Source organism: Camellia sinensis, chromosome 14, assembly GCF_055761805.1.
Source record: "Camellia sinensis isolate YWXY chromosome 14, ASM5576180v1, whole genome shotgun sequence".
In the NCBI taxonomy this organism is placed as follows: Eukaryota; Viridiplantae; Streptophyta; class Magnoliopsida; order Ericales; family Theaceae; genus Camellia; species Camellia sinensis.
The window spans coordinates 101,119,310-101,144,371 of record NC_138974.1 but is presented as its reverse complement, the minus strand read 5'-3'; the positions used below and the strand labels follow the sequence as shown (position 1 = coordinate 101,144,371).

Sequence of the window (25,062 nt, the reverse complement as noted above, 5' to 3'; positions counted from 1 at the left end):
AACCGAGAATTAGACCAATTTGAACAGTTCCACTATTTTTAGAATCGGAATTGAAATTTAAAAAACCAAACCAAACCGGCAATTTGGATTGGATTGGAATGGTTTACCAGTTCCATCGGTTTTTTTGAACACCTTTATATATCGATAACTATATGTTTGAATAAATTTGTATTATAAAAAACGAATAGCTATTCGTAAAATTATATTTGCCATCTTTTTTTATTTTTTTATTTTTAAAACAAATATAATTCAAACATATGGCTATTGATGTCCAATCATTTTAATTTTTTACATGAATATTTTAGTCAACGAGTCCTAAAAAATAAATAGTTCAAATTACTAAAATTAGTCCCAGAATTAGTCTACCAAATCAAAATACTCTTTGAAATTGAGATGAGAAAATAAGAGAAGCCAAACCCATATAACAATATTTATAAGAAAAATGACTCCATATGGCATCCTTTGGCATGTTTTTAATTTTTTATTTTGACTGAATTTCACTACTGTTATTGGGTGAAGAAAACACGGTATAGAGAGAGAGAGAGAGAGAGAGAGAGAGAGAGAGAGGGATACCAGGGATCCGTGTGAATTGACACCATATACTTGGGCCTCCTTCACTTTCTGCACCTTCAACCTAGAATAAAGCATGGGAAGAAATTAAATTGTTTTGAAAATAGTAATTCACAAATTTCTAAGAGATGAATCATGGGTGATATATATATATATATAATTTAATTAAATTATTTAATAGATTTGCATGGAAATATGTAAGTAATATGAGGTGTGACATACATTTATATGCACGTAATAACAAATCCACATGATGCCTCATTCTGTTATTTATTGGTTAAAATTGTGGAACTCAATATGTTTTGTTAGGATTTTGAGAGACAAGAAGTGCCAAGTGATATGAAACAATACTCAAAGATCACCAAATAATCACTATGCCCAAAGGGCATGGTCAAATGGTGTATCATAATTTTTGTGATTGATAGAGATGATAGGCTATAGCGACTACAGAAAATTTTATAGACGGGGTCATCCAAAAAATTTATGCTCTATAAAATTTATTAAAGACATATTTATTCATAAATCTCATTTAGAGGAATTATAGCTCAATAAGTCCATAAAGTTTTCTTGTGTTTCACTTAGTCTCATTGTCATGACCCAAACCTACCCCTGTGGGTTAAGGCCATAACCGACCAGTAATCACGAGATTACCTACGGCCTCAAACCAAATAAGACAAAACTCATCAGAGTAAAGGGGCTAAATCGGAAGCAAATTTAAAACTTTGTCCATAGAGCCGTGCTTACATGCACATCATAACATTCCATACATACATATGTTAATAACTCACAACAGAAAGTATAGTAACATAAAATTCTATACAGATAGGATCATTCAAATCTAAGTCAGCCAAAACAAAGCTATATACGGACGTACACCAAAGTCCTCGCCAACATGACAAAATAACATAGAATGGCAGAAGGGCGAAGACGTGTCTTATTCGTGAGACGCAAGGGCTGACTCTTCAAAACTTTAGTTGTTCCATACAGACTTCATTGGGGCTGGGTTTGGACTTCTCTTGGCTCACCTACAAACACATGAATGAGAGTGAGCGAAAGTCCAGTGAATAATATCAAATAAAGAATACACATTGGAACAATATACACTAAACGGCCTTGGGCCCAATTTATATTTCTGCTAATACATACATACATAGACATATGTAAGTTAAGTAATTGCGGTTCCAAACACATCATACGGCCTTGGGCCCAATTCATTAGTGTCAAACTGTTATTCGTGTCAAACTGTTATTCGTGCCAAACTGTTATCCGTGTCAAACTGGCCTTTAGGCCTTTCAAACTTTCATTCATGTCAATCTGGCCTCTGGCTCATTCATGCATGCCAAACTGGCCTCTGGTCCATTCATGCATGTCAAACTGGCCTTTGCCCCATTCATGCATGTCAAATTGGCCTCTGGCTCATTCATGCATATCAAACTTTCATTTGTGTCAGAACGGCCTTTGGCCCAATCATTTATGTCAATCGGCCTTCGGCCCAATCATTTATTCTTGTCAAAACGGCCTTCGGCCTATTCATTCATGTCAAAACGGCCTTCGGCCCATTCATTAATATCAAAACAGCCTTCGGCCAATTCATTCATTCTTATCAAAACGGCCTCTGGCCCATTCATTTATGTTAATCGGCCTTCGGCCCGATCATTTATGTCAATCGGCCTTCGGCCCAATCATTCATTCTTATCAAAACGGCCTTCGGCCTATTCATTCATTCTTATCAAAACGGCCTTTGGCCCATTCATTTATGTCAATTGGTTGTCCATAATTGAAACTAGCAAACTTGTAAAGAAATAAGCAATTGGACAATTGACAAACTTCAAAATATCGATATTACTCACAGTGATCGGCTTGTGGATTTGTCCTGGAGTTTGACCCTACACATCATATAACACATATGGGTCACAAACGATTCAATCCGTTCTTTAATTCACATATTCCTCTTTAGGCTTCATTCTTATCTCTTTAACTCAATTACAACGCTTAATGCATGCCTAAGAGTGCTTGCAAGTGAAAGAGAACGGAAAACGAAACACAGAACGATCACACAAAATTTTCAAAAACAGGGTCCCCGCTCGAGCGTGAACTTACCCGCTCGAGCGGACCCATGAGGTCTGCAAAAGTACTGGTTATGTCATTTTTACGCTCGAGCGTGGAACTTGGATGCTTGAGCGTGGAACTTGGATGCTCGAGCGGAAGTTCATCTTACATAGCTCCCCGCTCGAGCGTGGACTTTCCCGTTTGAGCGGACATCAAGGTCTGCAGAAAATACTGGGAGCACGAAATTCACGCTCAAGCAGTGGTTTCCCCGCTCGAGCGGACATCAAATTTCTGGGTTTTCCAGAATGTGTTCTTGAGCTCAAATCTGACCTCTAAAGGTTCCAAACTCATAATCTCGGCTCAAACTTCACATATTTGTGTACTAACATGGTACAAACACTAAATTATAACATAATGGAGCTCAATTTCACAAAATAATCACATGCATGGCTCAAATTACACCAAACTCATTGTCATCATAACACATTCATGTATTCAAAGCTCCTATCCTCATAAATTGTACATGCATGTGATGTATTACTCTCATCTTCAACTTAGATGATACAAATGGTGATCATAACACGAGTTTTAACCAAAACTCTACATGAATCATGTATTTCAAGCTTAAACATGCAAATTCAAAACAATTTCGTACATGCATGCACATATTGGCTCTCAATTCATCAAAACCAATTTAATTACACTTCAATCCTTACTCTTGATCATTAATCAACTTTGAACACACAAAATTACACATTAAACTCATGGATTTACTCACCTAGGAGCTTCAAACACCCAAGTTCTAGCCAATTCTTGAGTTCAATCTTCAAATTCCCAATTCTTGAGTTCTAGGCCGAGATGTTACCTTTGCACCTGAGTGATCTTGTCCTGGAATGGTATGACCTAGACCGAGGTGTGGCACATCTAGGCCAAGGTGTGGCACAGCTTAGTCAAGTGTCATCCTACCTAGCCGAGGTCATTGTCACCTTAGTTGCCGAAGCCTTGTCCTTAGCCGATGTCACCACTTGCCGGAGTGCCATTCCGAGTAGTTTGTTAGATATGCTTTGTCATAGTCTTGTCTTGTCAATCTATCACCTTTTTGAGGAGAACCAACCAGCCGTTGCCACGTGTCCGAGCTGAGAGTTAAGTCAGCCGATAGAGAGAGAGAACCCATCATTTTGTTGTATACTTGTTTCGAAGAGGAGAGAGAAGCTCTAGAAAAGGGGGAGGAGTTCTTGAGAGGAGGTAGACTTCCAAGCTTGATCCCTAGAGATCGAACCGTTAGATCCGTGTTCTAAGGTTAGATTCTTGATCTGCTCATGTTGTTCTTTATGTTCAAGTTATCGCATTGCATAATTGAATATGATTTGTAAGCCATGCATTGCTTTGAAGTTCGGTTTTAGAAAGAGAAAATAGCATTTATGCGTTCTTCAAGAAAAGTCATGTTTTGATCCGAAGGCTCATGCCTAGACCCATGTTTTTGTGTTTGTTTTCGCATGATTTTCAAGTATGGGTACCCAGGTCCATGTTTTCGAACTCATAGCATGAAAACCCAGATTTTGTAATAAAGAAGTTATGATTTTAGCATTCATGTTCTTCATGATCTTCATGTTCATGTTCTTCATGTTCTTCACGGGTGGAAACCCAGATCTCCAGACCTCACCTCCTGAGGTGTAGTCGCCGAGATCACTCTTACCTAGACCTCACACTTAGGCCAAGCATCGTATCTCACCTTGGCCTACCTTGCATGATCACTTACACCTTTAGTCTGTCTTGTGCGCACCTCGGCATGCAGCCGCATGCCGAAGCCTAGGTAGCCACACCTCGGCCAGGAGGTGTGGGACCTCGGCAAAGACCTGGTTGGTACCCAGCATGTCTTCTTGACATGTAAAACAGTGTTTTGACTTCCAGCATGTTTTCCCGAGATCATTTGCATGCATGTAAGACTTGTTTTGAGAAGTACGTTCAGTATGCTTTGCCATGTGTTGTAGGACTTGGACCTTTGCCTTGATCCTGACGTCCCAAGAACTAAAGTGAGTGGTATTTTTAATAAAGTTATGTTCTTAAGGTTTTGATAAAGCTTTGTCTTGTTTTGATAAAAGTATTTGTTAAGCATGAATGATATCCCTATTTTATGTATCAAGTATAAGCTTTGTTTTGGATGACATTCTTGGAACCGTCCTTTCATGTTAGGGGACGTTAAGCCTAAGTAACACCGTCCTTTCGTGTTAGGGGACGTTAAGCCTAAGTAACGCCGTCCTTCCGTGTTAGGGGGCGTTAAGCCTATGTAACATAGTCCTTCTGTGCTAGGGGACTTTAAGCCTAGGTAGCACCGTCCTTTCGTGCTAGGGGACGTTAAGCCTAAGTAGCACCCTTGTTTAGATATCGGCCGCCGACGGACTATGAACGGGTGTGCTCGATGCCGAGGTCATGCTTTTGTTTTGCCGAGATGTCATCACCCCATGTTTTAGGATTGACGTGTGTTAAGTGAGCAAGTAAGTTTTGAAAGGCCAAGTTGAATGATGTTTTGTTTTAAGCCAAGCTAAGCTATGTTATGTATGGTTTTGACAAGATATACTATGTATTGTTTTGAAAGGATCTTGGGTATCATTCATTCAACCCCTTTATTACTTATACCATTCACTGAGTATCCAAACTCACCCTCCCTATGTATATATGTAGGTAACAAGCAAGAAGTCGGCTACGCCGAGATGTGTGTGTTTTGTATGCATGTTATGTCGGCTGTAAGGATGTCGGCGATCCTGAAGATTATGTTTCATGATTTGTGGCTCAAGTGTTTTTGTTTATGTCGGCAATTTTTTAAGCTTATGTATTTTGAACATGTCGACTCGAGAAGCCTTTTTCCAAGATGTAATATGTATTTTTGTACTTCATTTCTATTTGTATTCAAGTTGTAAAGCTATGTAAAGATGTATGCCATTTCATTTGACTTATGCACTGCTCTTATGGACCACTTGTATTTTGGATTATTGCTTCCGCACTTGCGAGCCCCCTATATCTATACTCTGATTGTGTGTGAATTTTGGAAGTTGGCCTTCGGTAATCACGGATTACTGGCCATCACGGCACCAAACTACTAGGGGCGGTTTGGGGTCGTGACACTAGTGGAATCGCATGTTGGTTTTTACATTCAAGTTCGAAAGGATTTTCCACTATAAAGCCTTTGTCTCCTTTGTATGTGTGAATGCTTGGATATCATGATCACTGAATTTGTGGAACAAATCTTTTATAGAATACATCTTCAATCATAAAGTCGTGAAATTAACATTAATTGAAAAGCTCAGTTCACACTTCTCTTTAAGGTTTTAAGGAGAAGGAAATTGGAGCCTTATAACCAGCACAGATGGAGCAATTCCAAGCAATACGGGACACATTTTAACACACCCTCCTGAATCACAACATACAGTAGCCGTACAAATAGCACACCAGCCACAAGCCCAACCAAGCTCTGATACCAAGTTGAATTTTGTAATAAGGCAACAAGTTTGAATATGGAGAGATAATAGAGACCAAAAAAAAAAAAAAAGAGTACAAAGGTTTAACGTGGTTCAGCCAATATTAGCCTACATCCACACACACAAAGCGCTATAGGCTACATCTTTCATTCACTCAACTTAATACTCTTGTTTACATGAGAAACCATATATATAGAATGGGAGATACAATCAAATCCCTTCAGTTAAGGAATTGAAATAAATCAAAGATACAAAAAAATCATAATAAGAACAAATTATGGGATCTCCATATATTCTGATATCTTCCATATTTTTTAATATGTTTGACAATATAATATTATCTCTAACACTCTCCCTTAAGTTGGAACATGGAATGGTTAAAGTGAAGTGTCCAACTTGAACCTGAAAATATGATGATCATTGCAAACAACTACAATGAAGTTCCCAAGAGACAATAACAATTGTAATCACTCCTTTCAATGACAACTTCAAAGAACATAGACAAGGAATCAACATCTTGCAACAAAGAAGAAACGTGCATGGAATCAGTCCCGATGGCACCAAGAGAAACCAACCGAGAGAGAGAAAGCAACAAGGCCGAAGCAACGACAAATCACAACAAACAGAAAAGCTGAAAAAATAGCGTCCCACAAAGAATGCTACTGAACACAATGGTGGCCTAAAAACAAAAAAGAACCAAATATGTACTTACCACATCAACACGAGGATCCTAAAAGGGTAGAGAAGTAGTCGGAAAACTCAGCGTATCACAAAACAATGCTACCGAACACACCGGTAGCCCCGAAACAAGTAAAAATCACAAAATTTTCTAATCACATCAGCAAACTATTGGTCAACTTACGAAAGAGAGAAAAACATCTTGATAACAAAAAAAATGTGGAGTAAGAAAGCACTCTAGAGAGAAACAAGCCTAGGGTTTGGTAGGCTCTGATATCAAATTGAAGAGCCTAGCCCACACTTCACCTTAAAACCTAGGTTAAGGAGAGGGAAATTAGAGCCTTATAACCACCACAGATAGGGCAACTCCAGGCAATGTGAGACACATTCCAACAACGTTCCTTGAAATAATTTGTTTTATTTTTAAAATGGAAAATGCTATCCATACATAAAATTCATACAAAAGAAATCACAAGAATGATGTGGCAATGCAATTTCAGTTAAAAGGAATAGCTTACCATCCTCAAACCAGCAATGAAATGTACCCCCATATCTAGAATGAAACCCCCCTGCCAAAATATAGGGAGAAAATATCAGCTTAAGATTATCTGAATAGGCTCTTTGAGTTGGACAACATAGTAGAAGAATTGGTTATGTAATTAGGTTAATAATCCAAACAAACAAGATTCTTTAATATTCGGACTTAAAAGAAAAATTTCACAGGAAAAAGTACACTATATTACTTATACTGACCACAATTAAATGATATAAAACCTAACTGTTTTGCCTCAATAAACATGAACATCATGATTACAGGTGGATGCATTCTCTCAGGGATGGGTTCTGCTGCTACCTTAATATTGTAACATTTTAGTTCAGCACCTGGGAGTATCTCAACATAAAATATATAATCACTGTAACATCAAGAAGTAGCTTTGTATAATATTGATCCATCCAGGCATATGACAAATCTCCTTTTGCCGCTTAAAGAACAAACAAATGTGATGAGTTTTACAATGAAAGACATACAGAAAAATTGCGCCTCCAAGAGCTTGAGAAGTAAGGATTTGAGCTATTCATTGATCCTTCCACAATAAGTTGGACACTCATCATTTCCCCAATCTCAGCCACTAATTTTTTGCACTGTACAAGCAAGAATCAGTTTTATAGCAAGCCCTGATAACAGAAACCATTTTAAATGTAACATTAACAAGTACCTCCACTAAAGCAGGCTCAAACCGATAATTTTCTGCAACAGCCCAGATTGGTTGCGCAGGAAGATTGCCCAAAGTAGAATTATAGCTTGACAATGCAGTTTCTGCTCCACTAATGGCTGCATAATTAAATTGATAAAATGATTTTCTTAAAAACAACATCTGATGAGGATGCTGTAATTATTGGATATAGTCAAGGATCAAATTTCATTTCAGTCTGTTGTTTTGGTTAGCTTGGAAACAGAAACATTTAAGAAACATGAGGAAAGTGACCAAATAATTTCAAAACATACAGAAATGTTTGGAAACAAATTAAAAGCTATATAAATGCTAATACATTCTCAATATCTAAATAATTGATGATGTTGAGGTCTACGAATATTATAATCTCAAAAACAAAATGTTTAAAGGCTTACTTGAGGAAGGGGGTTTTCCGTTGTGTAAGGAAAGAGAGAGAGAGAGAGAGAGAGAGAGAGAGAGAGAGAGAGAGAAGGAAAGAAAAAAAAATACTAGTGACAAAATCTTTATAAAAAAAAGTGCTTTACGATAACAAAAATAGAGAATAAGTGACTTTCTCATCCTTGTTCTATATTCTCTTTATTTCTCCTCTTTGCCTTTCTAGTTTCTTAGATTCTCTAATAAATTTAAGAATTTTTTTTTTTTTTTCATGAATCTTTTCTTTTGACAAAAAAGAGGCAAATAGAAATGACTATTGTTGGATATAATTTTTTTTCTTTTTTTTTTTTTTTTGGTTCCTCTCTAACAACTTAAGTTTTTTATGAAATGATGCGGAACGTGCATGCACCCGTTTTGGCATTACAATTTTATAATTGTAATTTTATGTTTTTAATAGTTATATTTATTTATTTTAATAATTATAAATTAGTTAAAAGTTTTATTGATATTTTGTTTCTTATTTTAGGTCTTCGCTGATTTGACTTTGGTTACCATTGATATAGAAATCATGTCTAACACAATAGATAGACACTATCTGGATACAAAAAAGAATTGTAATTTGTAATTTTAAAAAATAAATAAATAAAATAAAAATAAAAATAAAAATAAAAATAAATTTTTTAATATCAAATGAAATAACATTAAAAAATTTGATGGGACTGAAAAACAAGAATAATGCAAATAAAGGATTTAATCAAAGTGGTGGAGAAGAGAGGAGATGCAAGTCATTGCAATTATTTCCTTTGATAGGAAAGGAGTCGTAGTGATAATGCATATGACAAATTTGCATATGCATATATATAAACTATGTGGGTGAGAGTAGTGGTTAGAGGTAGTCCGGGAAGATGGCGGGCACTTCAATGGCCTGAGATCAGCGAAGGTGGAGAGGAGGAGATCAAGGCAAGCTTGGAGAGAAAGAGGTTGGCAGTGATAGACCTTGAACACAAATGTAAAGTGAGAGGGTGTTTAAGCATGAGACTTGGTTGTATTGTTGTTTTTGTGTCTCACTGCATATACGATACGTTATATAGGCCACAGGAGTATTGGAGCCTAAGCAAACTGTTGGGCACGTGGCTCGTTCTCCTCAACTCTGCCAGAAGTGATACAAGCCCTTCTGCTGTCTGTGGCTTGACGGCAGGCGGAGAGCAACGTTTCATGGCAGGTGGAAAGTAACGTTTCGTATATGCATCGGATGACATGAACGTAAGGTCATTGTTGCCTCTTCTCCAAGCCTGGTCGAGATGGAGTTGTTTTAGCAAGAAGACAACCATCTCGACGATCCCATGACCTCAGCCGCCAATCCAGTATCCTCTGATGATCCCGAGCAATAGTGTCTGGGTCCTGCTCCCAACCCAGGCATCCAAGTAGGTGAATGGGCTAGGGCCCACCTTAGTGTTTAGGAGAGCCAAGGGCTCGCTTCCAAGCGACCAAGTAGGAGAATAGGCCGCGGGCTTGTCTCAATATTTAGGAGAGGGGCTCGCTTCTAAGCGACCAAGTAGGAGAATGGGCCGCGGGCTTATTTCAATGTCTAGGAGAGCCAGTGTTTATCAATCCAAGTCCAAGTGAACCGGGGGCCGATTGTATTGTTGTTTGATCTTGAAGCGAGGTATGCAGGACCATGGGCCCTGCGGGGCCATGGTGCTGCCTGTTGCAGGGCTCTTCATATCTAGATATATTTGGGCTTATATGTATGCTCCCGCTTAGGCTAAGCATATAGTCTTGGTTGCCTTGGCACATGGCACCCGTAGGGCTTGCCATGTATTGAACATACAACATGCCCGATGTGGTGCCTTATTGGTCTGCCACGTGGGTGGGGTTTTGGTGATGTGGCACCTGTAGGGCTTACCACGTATTGAGCTTGATACAAGTACCCACAAACTATTATACCAACATACATATGTTTATGCGTAATTTCAATGTCCTTGATATGCCTATCCCCTATAAGCTTAATATTTTGTGTATGAGGTCTCCAAATCATGTCATTAATGTTTTCTATTTGACGTGTCCATATCATGTCATTTCAATGACTAAATGTCCTGTGTTTGTGGTCATGTCCATGAAACACTTGGTCAGTTAAGAAACAGATGTTCACAAAAGAAGTTTAATTGTGATGAGGATATTAAGGTGGATGTGTGGTAAAATTATGAAAGATGGGATTGTTGGAATATAGAATAGATTATATTTAGGAGATCCCGTGATTTGTATAAATTATAGTTGTCTAGGAATTTGATTATGTAATTATTTATTTACTTTTTTGTCTATATTTTGTGTATCATATATTCATTATATATAGACAGTCTCACTCACATTAGGATAAGCCAATTTTGTACAAGTTTCTTCTTGATATCAGAGCCAAAGAAACCCTAGCCTCCTCCCTCACTATCCATCACCACTGCTAGCCTCTCCTTCCTTCCCTAGCAGCCGACTCACCTACCCAGCTCCCTCCCACCACCCTACACAACCTGAAACTCATTCTCTCTCCCTCGGCAGCACTTTCCAGTCACTGCCAAGGCTTCTGCAGCAGCCGACTAGGACTTTCCTGGTCCTGTGTCTTTTAGCACCATCCTAGGGTGGTCCAGGCTGGTTTCTACTCCTTTTGGGTTGTGTGTTGCTGATGTGATAAGCAACCTTTGTGTGTTCTTGTTGATTTGGGCTACCAATTTGTTCGGTAGCATCTCTTGTGCTTGACGCTGCTCTTCTGGCCTCGTGGTGTTTATTGGTCACCTATTCTTTGTCTCAGTGTTTTAAAAGGCTCCAAGCGCACCAAGGCAATAAGGTCTCCTACATCCGAAGTGCAAATAGAGAGAAACAGAGATGAAGAACAAAGGAGAAAGAAAACAGAGAGCAAGAGAAGAAGACCAGAGAATAAGAGGAGAAGAGAGATACAGAGAAGAAGAAGACTAGAGAAGAAGAAAAGAACAAAGGAGAAAAAAAATAGAGGTAGAAAAAATGAAGAAAAAAACAAAGCGAAAAAGGCCAGAAAAGAGAGAAGAAAAGAAGAGGAAAAGAGAGAGAAGAGAAGAAGACCAAAAAAATAAAGTAAAAAAAAACAAAAAAACAAAAAAAAAAAAGGCAAAGAAGAACCAGAGAAGAGAGAGAAAAGAAGAGAAGAGAAGAACTTGACGTGTTGTGTGTCGAAAGCCAAAGAACTATATCGTCTTCTTCTTCTCCACCAACTAGGATTTTTTTTAATCCTTTTTGCTCTTCTGGACCATGTTTTGGTCATTTTATAATGTACGAGATTTTATTCATTGTGGGTATCCACACAGAAAACCATATGAGCTGTTGGAGTGGAAGACAAGTGAAGCGCAGAAGGCACTCACCTCGCGCCTCAGTGCCTCAATTGCACGCCTTACCCACGTCGCCTCACCTTCTATGCATGAAGCACAGCCCTGTGCCTCGCCTCACCTCGCCTTGCCTTGCGCTTAGGCACGCTTTTCAAAACATTTCTATTAATTGGTATTGGGTGTGTGTTCCTTTCCTTATTTTCCAGAATGACTAAATCTATTGAACAAACCTAGTTTCCTACACAAAGTATGGATGACTCCTAGAAACTGAGACGCAACCTCTAAATGGTGACCCTAAATGGTGGAACGCATTTTTACCAAGTTGAATGGGATATTGATAATTGCACCTTACTTTGTTGGATGTTCAACTCAATGGTGGAATGCATTTATAACATGTTTATGCACTATTATATCATTCCTTGGTTGTGGAGGGCTCTTACATAGATGTATGCACATGCCCACAATGATGCTTGTATTTTCGAGCTCTATCAAGATAGATATTTCTCATGCTTCTCAGGAAGCTTTGGGTTTTACCATTGCTGAATTTTTTGGGTATCTTCAGTCACGTTGGGAGGAGTTAGCATAGTATGAGCCGTTGAGTGATTTTTCAACTACTGTTGCCTCTATTGTGTCTACTCACCTTGTTGGCACCTACCAGGCTCTGATGGGTTTAAAACCTAAATTTGAATCTCTTCGTATTCAAATTTTGAACACATCACATATGCCAACTCTGTATGAGGCTTTTGTTACTATTGATAGCGATGACCACCACCATATCATTGGTTGGTTCAACCTATTGCTATGATTCCTTCCTCTATCCCTGCCTCTTTAGTTTCAGATCAAATGGCCCTTGCTGCGAATTCTAGTTCTCGGGCTTCTCGTGGTAAGGCTATTTGCCACTATTGTGGTGCAACCGGGTCATGTCCAACCTCAGTGCTTCAAGCTCCATCCTGAGTTGAAGCAACATTTTGCTAAGGCACGCTCTTAAGGCTCTTCCCATACTGCTGATATCGCCAATACATCTAGTGATGTTCAGCCCTCCAGCTTTGTTGACTTACATCAGCTTCCATCTCAAATTGGTCGTCTTCAGGAGCAGCTTGGATTATTCACTCCCCAGTCTCTGAGTGTCCCTGTGTCTTCTACTGCCACCGTTGCTACAGGTACTCCAACAACCTTTTATGTCGCATTAAACCAACTTCGGTACTGGATTCTGGTGCCAATGATCTATAACTGGTGAATTCTCTTTTTCATCCTCTCCTGTCTCTCCTACCGCTCAGACTGTTTATCTTGCTAATGGGTCTATCTCACATGTCCGACATAAGGGTGATGTGTCATTGTCGTCTGATAGTACACTTACTTATGTATTACATATGCCCTGTTTTGCATATAATCTCCCATATGTTAGTCGCCTTGCTAAAAATCTTCATTGTGCCGTCATTTTCTTACCCGCTCATTGCTTGTTACAGGTCCAGACTTCGAAGAAGATTTTTTGCCGAGGGTTTGAGCGCGATGGGCCATACTACTTCAGGGTTCCACCGCATTCTCGTCCTATCACTTCTAGCCTACAAGCACCTGTGTTACCTAAGTCGTCTTCATATGTGTTTTCTTTTCAGATGTTAACTTTGTGGCATGCCCATTTAGTGTGACGACCCCCAACGTGCATATGATTTTTATATATTATTTCATTGAGCATAATTGCATAAATATGCGTTTAACTTGTTCTTATCTGTTTGTTCATGGAAAATATGCCTAAGTACTTACTTTGAATTGGAAATTGGCAGCCGAAACAGATTCAGAAACCGAAATTGATTAGTTCAATAGGCTAATAAGAATATTTAAGATCATATGGCAAGTTTGATAAAAATTTGATTCAGATCAAAATAATTAGAATAAATTAATTAGAATTGATTAGAATTAAGCCTAATCCCACTTAATTAGTCTAACCTAATCCAACTATATATATGTTATATGAACTTGATTAGCTCATTTTTGACATCAACTTGGCTGAAATGTAGAGAGAGAACGAGAGAGACTTCAATTTTGAGAGAGAGATTTCAATTTTGAGAGAGAGAACTTGGAGAATTGTAAAGATTAGAAGGAGACTTGAAGAAATTAAGCTCCTAACCCTTGAATTCAAGCTATAGGTATGGAATTCACCCATAACGCTTGCAAATTATCCATGAAGAAGTTGAATTCACTTAGTTTATAAGAACATTTGCATGAATTTGCAAGGAAAGAGTTAGAATCCCCATGAATTTAATGAGTTTGAGCTAATTGAGTACATGCATGCATAATTCAACATTTTCAAGCTTAATTCTTAACAAAATCCTTCCATGCATGATGTTTTACTAGCTATCCTTGAAGGTTCTTCATGATTTCACACTAAACATCTCATATGAACATGATTTGAAAAGAAAAGAGTTGAATTTAAACCATGCATGGCAAGAACTTTGAATTTGGAGCCTTGTTTTGAAGAATTGAAAGAGAATTTGAGATAATGGTTGCTTAATTTTCATGAATTCATGTTTTATAAAGAGTTTCTTCATATTCCCTTGAGTCATGCAAACTTGGTAGTTGAAACTCATGTTTTTGAACTTCAAATTCAATTCTGGAGAACCCAGAATTTGTGCACTTCGCTTGAGCGATGAAGTTGTCGCTCAAGCGCACTTTGCATGCATCTAGTATTTTTGAAGACACGTTGCACATGACTTGAGTGACCTAATTATTGTTCGAGCGAACCCATCCTTTTATACCATATAGCTCAAGCGACCATCGAGCGCACATATCAATCATCCAGTACTTTTGCAGACAAATCACACCATTCGAGCAACCAAAGATGCGCTTGAGCAAACTACCCTATTCTCAGCATTTTTGAAACACACCCCCATGTGCATGCTTTCATCCTTGGGCATTGTTTAGGCATCCTTAATAGGGAAATGAATTAGAAAAACATTAAAAGGGAATCGAATTATAGAACATCTGATTGAGATTTGTGTTTCAATATGTGTATTGTGTAGGTGGACGCTAGAGGCCTAATATCAATTTAACCCACTGTGATTAATGTCTTTATAAAGCTATCTTCGAAATGTATTTTGAAATTCAAGATTGGTATTTTGAATTCTATTTTGTTATCTATGAATGAATGTCCCTTTTAAATTGTAATCGTGGCATCCATTAGTGAAGCCCTCATCAGGGGGAAACAATACTGTGGCCCATTGATTAATAGGCCCTTGCCTGAGGGAAACAATACCATGTCCCATTAGATTAATTGAAACACAAAGATCTCTGATGTTAGAACTTGATGGTTCACATTGAATTCTAAATTATTGAATGACCTATCATGGTCCCATTGGATTGACCCTTGTGGTGCTATTGGCTTCGGCACATTGTCTCTTTGATACTTTATTGCATGTACCATGTAAATTGAATGATTGATTATTGTTATCATAAAGAAAAGACTGATATGATTGTGTACTCTAATGGTTTGGTTATTGACATGAATTGTTTCGGAAACGAAAGACATATTTTGTAACATGTTGGACTTCATACATATAAAACCTTTATATTGATATTACTCACTCGGCGTCAGCTCACCCCTCTCCCTTATATATATGTAGGTGAGGAAGCAGGACGTCAAGTTTAAGGCTGCCTTGGTGTCTATCCCTGTGAAGCCGTTTTGAAGTGCCTCCATGAAGGGTTATGCTTGGACTCGAGAGGAGTTAAACTTTATCAACCCATCCTTCGTCTTTTTTTTTTTTTTTTTTGATGTTTTGGAAATTGTTATGAATGATGATGTATGAGAAGTCCAACTTTGATGCATTATATGTAAGTTTGAATGAAGTTTAAAGTTTTTAACATTTATGATTTTGGCATGTATGCACTACTCAATGGACTCAATTATATTTCTTTATTGCTTCCGCTTTGCCCTGTTATTATATTATGGTTGTTTTGTCATTGAGGCCGAAGGTAATCTGGGATTATTGGCTGGTCATGACCTAAGCTTATAGGGGCAGATTTGGGTCGTGACAGAGTGGTATTAGAGCACAAGTTATATCTCACTCACTTGTCTATTGAGCAATATGGTGTTTGGAAAAGACTTAAGGATTGCATTCATATGCAGTTAAATATCATAATGACATGACTTTTGTACATATATATGCGTGCATTCATGTATCATAATACAAGTTTTATATAGATAATGGTAAAAACAAGAGGGGATGAACTGGAGGAGTCAACCTCCTCAAGACTTGATAGAATGGAGAGAATGATACATGACATGACTGAAAGCTTAAGGCAACAACAACAATCGCCACCCCCACCTCCAATGCCCGTGCCACCACCAGTACAAGACCAACAATCAGATGACAAAACTATTGCCCTCACCAACAAATTCAAAATGATGAAGTCACCCTTGTTTCATGGGAGAGTTGATCCACTAAAGGCTATGGCCTGGGTATTGGGAATTGAAAAGCTATTTAAGGTGTTACCATGTACAGAGGCACAAAAGGCTCTATTAGCTGCATTCACTTTAGAAGATGAAGCGAGGAGGTGGTGGATGTTAGTTCGCGATGATAATAAGGGAATTGATTAGGCTCGATTTCTAGAGATTTTCTATGAGAAGTACTTCCCGCAATGCGTCCGAGATAGAAAAGTATCTGAGTTTGAGCAACTGAAGTAGGGGAACGAGACAATGGTCGAATATGAAGCCTAATTTACAGAATTAGCACGCTTTGCACCGCACATGGTTGATACAGATTACAAGAAGGCTAAGAAGTTTGAGGGAGGTCTTCGTGCTTCAATCTTGGAAAGAATTAACGTATAAATTGCCAAAGTATGTTGATGTACTGGACAGAGCGTTGATGTCAGAAGCAAACATGGTCGCTCACAACAAGAATTTTGAATGGAGAGATAAGAGACAAAATTTCAATAAGGAAGTAATGTCTTTAATGAGCAAGAAATCAAAATCCTATAACTCAGGTTCAAATCATAGTGGCAATTTGGTACCCACTTGCAATATATGTAGAAAGAAGCATCGAGGTGTTTGTTACCGTACTATGGGAGCTTGCTATCAGTGTGGTAATGTTGGTCACATGGCAAGAGATTGTACACAACCTCGAAGAGATGGTAACCGAAGCGCTACAAGTTCGACAGGGTCAATCCCAACAGTGAGACCAAATGCAACACCGGCTACAACAAGAAATGATGTCAGGCAAGGAAGAGTCTTCGCACTTATTCCAGGGGATACTTAGAACACTAAGGCTATGGTTTCAGGTACACTTCTGTTTGTGGCCAATTTGCATATGTATTGATTGATTCGGATTCCACAAGCGCTACAAGTTCGACCGGGTCAATCCCAACAGCGAGACCAAATGCAACACCAACTACAATAAGAAATGATGTCAAACAAGGAAGAGTCTTCGCACTTATTCCAGGGGATATTCAGAACACTAAGGGCGTGTTTGATTGGGGGGATTGGAGGGGGGGACTATCCACTATTTGGATTACAATCCAAATAGTGTTCCTTATCCGCCGTTTGATTTTTTTTTAGTCCGCCGGACATGGAATCCGGCCGGACTCCATATCCCCCATATGGGGGACTACTGTGTCCTAGGAGGGGGGGGGTGGGATAGAATGTGGGGGACTATTCACTGTTGGGATTAGATGCAGAAATGACCATTTTGACCCTCTACTATTTAATTATGTATTATATTTAATAAAATTCAATAAAATTTAAATGTCTCAATTTAAAAATAAAATAATTTTATTTAACTTTTTATTGATGTTTTATTTATTTAAATTTTTAAAATAATTTTTTATAGATATTTTATTGATGTTTTATTTTAAAATTTTGTTTATAATTTATTTAATTTCATTATATAAATTTTAATATGTGTTTTATTTAAAATTTTAATTAAAAAAATAATATAAATTTTTTATACAGGTTATACAGTATTTTATTAAATCAAATTTAGTGGTTATTTATTTATTTAATTGTGTAAAAAAATAAATTTATTTAATTGTGTAAATAAACAAACACAGTAAAGTTTTGCATGTAAAAAAAATAATGATTTGTTATACAATAATGATTTAAAACAAATTTTATTGATATTTTATTTATTTATTTATTTAATTTAAAAAAAACGAATTTATTTAATTAAAAATAATTAAAATATTAAAGATATGTTTAATATTGCTATTACTTAGTAAACAATTGAAAAAGGGTAAAATAGTCTTTTGTTCATTTATCCTATCCAGTCCGTCCAACCAAACGTTGGATTCACTGAAAATAGTCCTATCCAGACATCTAATCCCATGAAAAAACAAACACAGGATACATATCCAATCCGACCAAATAGTCCGGGGGATTCACAGTCCCAGGACTCAAGTCCGATGGATTCTAATCCCCCATTTTCCAGTCCGTCCAATCAAACACACCCTAAGGCTATGGTTTCAGGTACACTTTCTGTTTGTGGCCAATCTGCATATGTATTGATTGATTTGGATTCCACACATTCTTTTGTTTCCATGATATTTGCTGGTAAATTGAATAGACCTATGGAATCCTTAAGGTACATATTATGTGTTGCATCACCAACGGGAGGATCTATTTTATGTTCATCTGTTTACTCTGCATGGAAACTAATACTTGGAAATGCCACCTTATATGCTGATTTGTTACCCCTTGATATGAGACACTTTCATGTTATTTTGGATATGGACTGGCTATCTAAGTATCATGCAACTATTGATTGTGCATCTAAACGAGTGATATTTTAACCTCCGGGTCAGGATGAATTTTATTTTGAGAGTAAGGGTGCAATTTCTCCACCTAATCTAATATCTGCAATGAAAACCCGTAAACTAATTAGTAAGGGATGTCAAGGGTACTTGGGTAGTGTGATAAATGATCAAACCATGGACATCACCTTGGATAACATTCCTATAGTAAGAGATTTTCGTGATGTTTTTCCAGATGAGCTACCAGGACAACTAATTGATAGGGAAATTGAATTTGTAATTGATGTGATGCTTGGTACTCAACCTATATCTAAAACTACATATCGTATGTCTACTACTGAAATGAAAGAATTGAAAGTTCAGTTATAGGAATTACTCGATAAGGGGTTTATTCGGCCGAGTACATCGCCATGGGGTGCACCGGTCCTCTTCGTAAAGAAGAAAGATGGCACACTCCGATTGTGTATTGATTACCGGGAACTCAACAAAGTAACCGTTAAAAATAAATATCCTTTGTCTCAGATTGACGATTTGTTTGATCAGTTACAGGGGACTCAAGTATTTTCAAAGATTGATTTGAGATCAAGATATCATCAGTTGAAGGTTAAAGCCGAAGATATTGAGAAAAGTGTTTTCCAAACCGGTATGGACATTATGAATTCTTAGTCATGCCTTTCGGAGTCACTAATGCACCTACAGCATTCATGGATTTAATGAATAGTCCTTAAACCTTTCTTGGATGACTTCATTGTTGCATTTATTGATGACATTCTGATCTATTCAAGAAGTAAAGATGACCATGAACAACCCTTGAGAATAATCCTTCAAACACTTAGAGAGAAACATATGTATGGGAAATTTAAAAAGTGTGAATTCTGGTTAGATAAAATCATATTTTTGGGGCATGTTATTAACAACGATAGCATTTCAGTTGACCCGCAAAAGATTGAAGCAATTATAGATTGGCCTATTCCGACTAATGTAAAGGAGGTTCGAAGTTTTATGGGATTGGCAGGTTACTATCAGAGATTTGTCAAAGATTTTTCAAAGATTGTTGTGCCGTTTACACAATTAACCCGAAAGGAGAACCATTTGTATGGACAAACCAAAGGGAATCTGCATTCCAAGAGTTGAAAACAAGACTGACCACAACTCCAATCCTTACTCTACCGTCAGATACCAAGAGATTTGTAATTTTTAGTGATGCTTCTTACAGCGGGTTGGATTGTGTGTTAATGCAGAATGGCAAGGTGATTGCTTATGCATCCCGACAGTTGAAATCACATGAAAAGAACTATCCGACACATGATCTAGAACTCGCCGTTGTTGTCTTTGCATTGAAAATCTGGTGCCATTAGTTATGCGGGGCAAAATGTGAGGTATATATAGATCATAAGAGTTTGAAATATTTTTTTACACAGAAAGAGTTGAATATGCGACAGAGGAGATGGCTTGAATTAATCAAAGACTATGACCTGCAAATTCATTATCATCCAGGCAAGGCTAACACTGTAGCTGATGCACTCAGTAGAAAAAATGTGGGAAATTTGGCTTGTTTGCTTACTGATCAAGAAGAGCTTCTGCAAGAATTTGAAAAGCTTGAATTAGAAGTGGTACCTTATGAGCAAGATCATTTATTAGCTGCAATTTTAGCACAGCCAGCAATCATAGAAGAGATCAAACAGAAGCAAGTGAATGATGACTCTTTTAAGAAGATTTGTGATGAGTTTGAAACCAAGCCCAGACCAGGGTTCACAATTGAAGATCAAGTATTGAAGTTTCAAGGATGGCTTTGTGTTCCTAATGATGCGAAATTGAAGAGAAGGATTTTCAAAGAGGCCCATAAGTCAACGTTTGCTATGCATCCGGGGAATACTAAGATGTACCAAGACTTGAAACAAGTATACTGGTGGCCAAACATGAAGAGAGAAATTGCCAACTACAACTCCAAATGTCTCTAATGCCAACAAGTAAAAGCTGAGTATCAAAAACCGGTAAGCTTACTTCAATCCCTCTCTATTCTAGAATGGAAATGAGAACATATAACCATAGACTTCATCGTCGGTCTACCTCGAACGTCTAGAGGTATGAATGCTATTTGGGTTATAGCAGATAGATTGACAAAGTTTGCTCATTTCCTTGCTGTGAAAACTTCCTTCAATGCTTATAGATTTGCTACAATCTATATTGATGAAATTATTCAATTGCATAGAGTTCCGGTATCTATAGTTTCAGATAGAGATCCTAAATTCGTTTCTAGATTTTGGAACAGTTTGCAATAGGCTATGGGCACAGAGTTCAGATTTAGCACTGCCTTTAACCCACAAACTGATGGGTAGACCGAGAGGACTATCCAAACATTGGAAGATATGCTTCGTATGTGTGTCTTGGAATTTCAAGGTAGTTACCGTTGGCAGAGTTTGCATATAACAACAATTTCCATACTACTATCGGTATGGCACCATATGAAGCGTTGTATGAAAGAAAATGCAGGTCTCCAATTTGTTGGATTGAGGTTGGTGATAGAGCATTATATGAGTCTGAACTTGTGCAAGAAACAACCGAGAAGATCAAAATCATCCAACAGAGGCTCAAGGCTGCTCAGAGCCGAAAGAAAAGCTATGCTAATCAGATAAGGAGGGATTTGGAATACGAAGTGGGAGATCACGTGTTCATCAAAGTAACACCAATGAAAAGGCAAACAAGGTTTGGCAAAAAAGAGAAATTGACACCACATTACATCGGGCCGTTCCAGATTATAGAAAGACTTGGCCATGTTGCTTATCGTATTGCTTTACCACCAGGAATAGGAACAAATGCATAATGTGTTTCACGTGTCAATGCTCCGTGGGTATCTCAGGGACCCATTCCATGTCATTGACTACCACCAAATAGCCTTAGACGAAGATATGAAGTACGAGGAATGGCCAATATAGATGGGTCTATCTTAGATGTCCGACATAAGGGTGATGTGTCATTGTCGTCTGATATTACACTTACTTCTGTATTACATGTGCCATGTTTTGCTTATAATCTCCTATATGTTAGTCGTGTTACTAAAAATCTTCATTGTGTTGTCATTTTCTTACCCACTCATTGCTTATTATAGGACTTGACTTCGAAGAAGATTTTTTGCAAGGGGTTAGGGGTTTGAGCGCGATGGGCCATACTACTTCGAGGATCCACCGCATTCTCGTCCTATCACTTCTAGCCTACAAGCACCTGTGTTACCTAAGTCGTCTTCATATGTGTTTTCTTTTCAGATTTTTAACTTTGTGGCATGCCCATTTAGTGTGACGACCCCCAACGTGCATATTATTCTTATATATTATTTCATTGAGCATAATTGCATAATTATGCGTTTAACCTGTTCTTATATGTCTGTTTATGGAAAATCTATCTAAGTGCTTACTTTGAATTGGAAATTGGCAGCCGAAACAGATTCAAAAACCGAAATTGATTAGTTCAATAGGCTAATTAGAATATTTAGGATCATATGGCAAGTTTGATAAAAATTTGATTCGAATCAATATAATTAGAATAAATTAATTAGAATTGATTAGAATTAAGCCTAATCCCACTTAATTAGTCTAACCTAATCCAACTATATATATGTTATATGAACTTGATTAGCTAATTTTGACATCAACTTGGCTGAGATTTAGAGAGAGAACGAGAGAGAGACTTCAACTTTGAGAGAGAGAACTCAGAGAATTGTAAAGATTTGAAGAAGACTTGAAAAAATTAAGGTCCTAACCCTTGAATTCAAGCTATAGGTATGGAATTCACCCATAATTCTTGTAAATTATCCATGAAGAAGTTGAATTCACTTAGTTTATAAGAACATTTGCATGAATTTGAAAGGAAAGAGTTAGAATCACCATGAATTTAACGAGTTTGAGCTAATTGAGTACATGCATGCATAATTCAATATTTTCAAGCTTAATTCTCAACAAAATCCTTACATGCATGATGTTTTACTAGCTATCTTTGAAGGTTCTTCATGATTTCACACTAAACATCTCATATGAACATGATTTGAAAAGAAAAGAGTTGAATTTAACCCATGCATGGAAAGAACTTTGAATTTGGAGCCTTGTTTTGAAGAATTGAAAGAGAATTTGAGATCATGGTTGCTTAATTTTCATGAATTCACGTTTTAAAAACTGTTTCTTCATATTCTCTTGAGCCATGCAAACTTGGGAGTTGAAACTCATGTTTTTAAACTTCAAATTCAATTATGGAAAACCCAGAATTTGTGCACTTCGCTCGAGCGATGAAGTTGTCGCTCGAGCGCACTTTGCGTGTATCCATTATTTTTGCAGACACGTTGCACATGGCTCGATAATTACTGCTCAAGCGAACCCACCCTTTTATACCATATGGCTCGAGCGCACAGTTCGATCATCCAGTACTTTTGTAGACAAGCCACACCGTTTAAGCGACCAAAGGTGTGCTCAAGTGAACTGCCCTGTTCTCAGCATTTTTGAAACACACCCCCATGTGCATGCTTTCATCCTTGGGCATTGTTTAGGCATCTTTGGGCATTGTTTAGGCATCCTTAATAGGGAAATGAATTAGAAACACATTAAAAGGGAATCAAATTATAGAACATTTGATTGAGATTTGTGTTTCAATATGTGTATTGTGTAGTTGGACGCCCGAGGCCTAATATTGATTTAACCCATTGTGAGTAATATCTTTATAAAGCTATCTTCAAAATGTATTTTGAAATTGTTCAAGATTGGTATTTTGAATTCTATTTTGTTATCTATGAATGAGTGTCCCTTTTGAATTGTAATCGTGGTATCCATTAGTGAAGCCCTTGCCCGGGAAAAACAATACCGTGGCCCTTGCCTGGAAAAAACAATACCATGGCCCATTGGATTAATTGAATTACAGATATCTCTGATGTTAGACCTTGATGGTTCAAATTGAATTATGAATTATTGAATGACCTATCATGGCCACACTGGATTGACCCTTGTGGTCCTTTTGGCTTCGACACATTGTCTCTTATCACTCTATTGGATGTACTACGTAAATTGAATGGTTGATTATTGTTATCATAAAGAAGAGACTGATATGATTGTGTATTCTAATGGTTTGCTTATTGACATGAATTGTTCCGAAAACGAAAGATATGTTTTGTAACATGCTGGACTTCATTCATATAAAACCTTTATACTGATATTACTCACTGGACTTCAGCTCACCCATCTCCCTTATATATATATATATAGGTGAGCAAACGGGACATCAAGTTTAAGGCCGCCTCGGTGTCTACCCCTGTGAAACCATTTTGAAGTGCCTCTGTGAAGGGGCATGCTTGGAGTCAAGCTTTGTCAACCCATCCTTCGTTTTGTTTTGTTTCTTTTTGATGTTTTGGAAATTTTTATGAATAGTGATGTATGAGAAGTCCAACTTTGATATATTATATGCAAGTTTGAATGAACTTCAAAGTTTTTAACATTTATGATTTTGGCATGTATGCACCGCTCAATGGACTCAGTTATATTTCTTTATTACTTCCGCTAAGCCCCATTATTATATTATGGTTGTTTTTTCATTGAGGCCGAAGGTAATCTGGGATTACTGGCCAGTCATGACCTAAGCCTATAGGGGCAGGTTTGGGTCGTGACATTTAGGACATGCAAACTATAACTATTTATGTGTAATAACCCGACCCTCCTATATGCTTTCTGGTATACTTTCTATCTCTTACTATGTGCACTTATCTGGTTAATGTGAAATTTCATGGGAAATTAAGTTTAATTATGTGAATTACGCCAAAGGTAATCTGGAATTACTGGCCAGTCATGACCTAAGCCTATAGGGGCAGGTTTGGGTCGTGACATTTAGGACATGCAAACTATAACTATTTATGTGCAATAACCCGACCCTCCTATATGCTTCCTGGTATACTTTCTATCTCTTACTATGTGCACTTATCTGGTTAATGTGAAATTTCATGGGAAATTAAGTTTAATTATGTGAATTACATGGTTATGGTTTTATATCTGTCAACTATGAAAAATATCTATTACAATTGTGACGTTTGGATCAGTGATTGAGAGCCTTCGAGGCTTAATAATCTAAAATTGACTTTATAATTGTGATCAACATGAATTTTAGATCATAATACAAATTTTTGTAAAAATTTGATTCGGAACGATTAAATTGATTAATTTTGGTCAAGTCCTATAAAACCCTCTTAAGCTCCTCACTGAGCCACTTGGTCTATCATAAGAAAAATATCTCTTGAGAGAAGGAGAGAGTGTAGAGAAGAAGAGCTAAGGGAGAAGAAGTTCAACAAGGAAGAAGCTTGAGAAATTGAGAGGAAGTATAGAAATTTAAGCTCAAGTTAGGTTCAATCCACCTAGAACAACTCCCCACTCGAACTTGAATAAGAATTTCTTTTGTGTTCTTGTAAATTAGGGTTGTGAAATAGATCAAGTGTGTATGAATCAATTAGTTGAAGAATACCTCTTGTATTTAGTTGATTTGGAATTATTTGAGCTTTTTGGAGGGGGGATTACACTTTATTTATAGTCTTGCATGTTGAAATTCATCCATGTGTTTAGATGGTGATAT

The 25,062-nt window shown here is 37.5% G+C and overlaps 1 pseudogene across 1 annotated transcript in view; it reads right to left on the bottom strand.

The window, feature by feature from the left end:
- LOC145807812 (cyanogenic beta-glucosidase-like) overlaps nucleotides 1-25,062 on the bottom strand; it is a 73,714-nt pseudogene that overhangs the window by 22,490 nt on the left and 26,162 nt on the right. The window contains exons 5-8 of the transcript XR_014351223.1: nucleotides 7,991-8,106; nucleotides 7,803-7,916; nucleotides 7,292-7,342; nucleotides 574-634 (exon numbers count right to left, since the gene is read on the bottom strand). The product of XR_014351223.1 is annotated as a cyanogenic beta-glucosidase-like (transcript). The remainder of the gene's footprint in view (nucleotides 1-573; nucleotides 635-7,291; nucleotides 7,343-7,802; nucleotides 7,917-7,990; nucleotides 8,107-25,062) is intronic.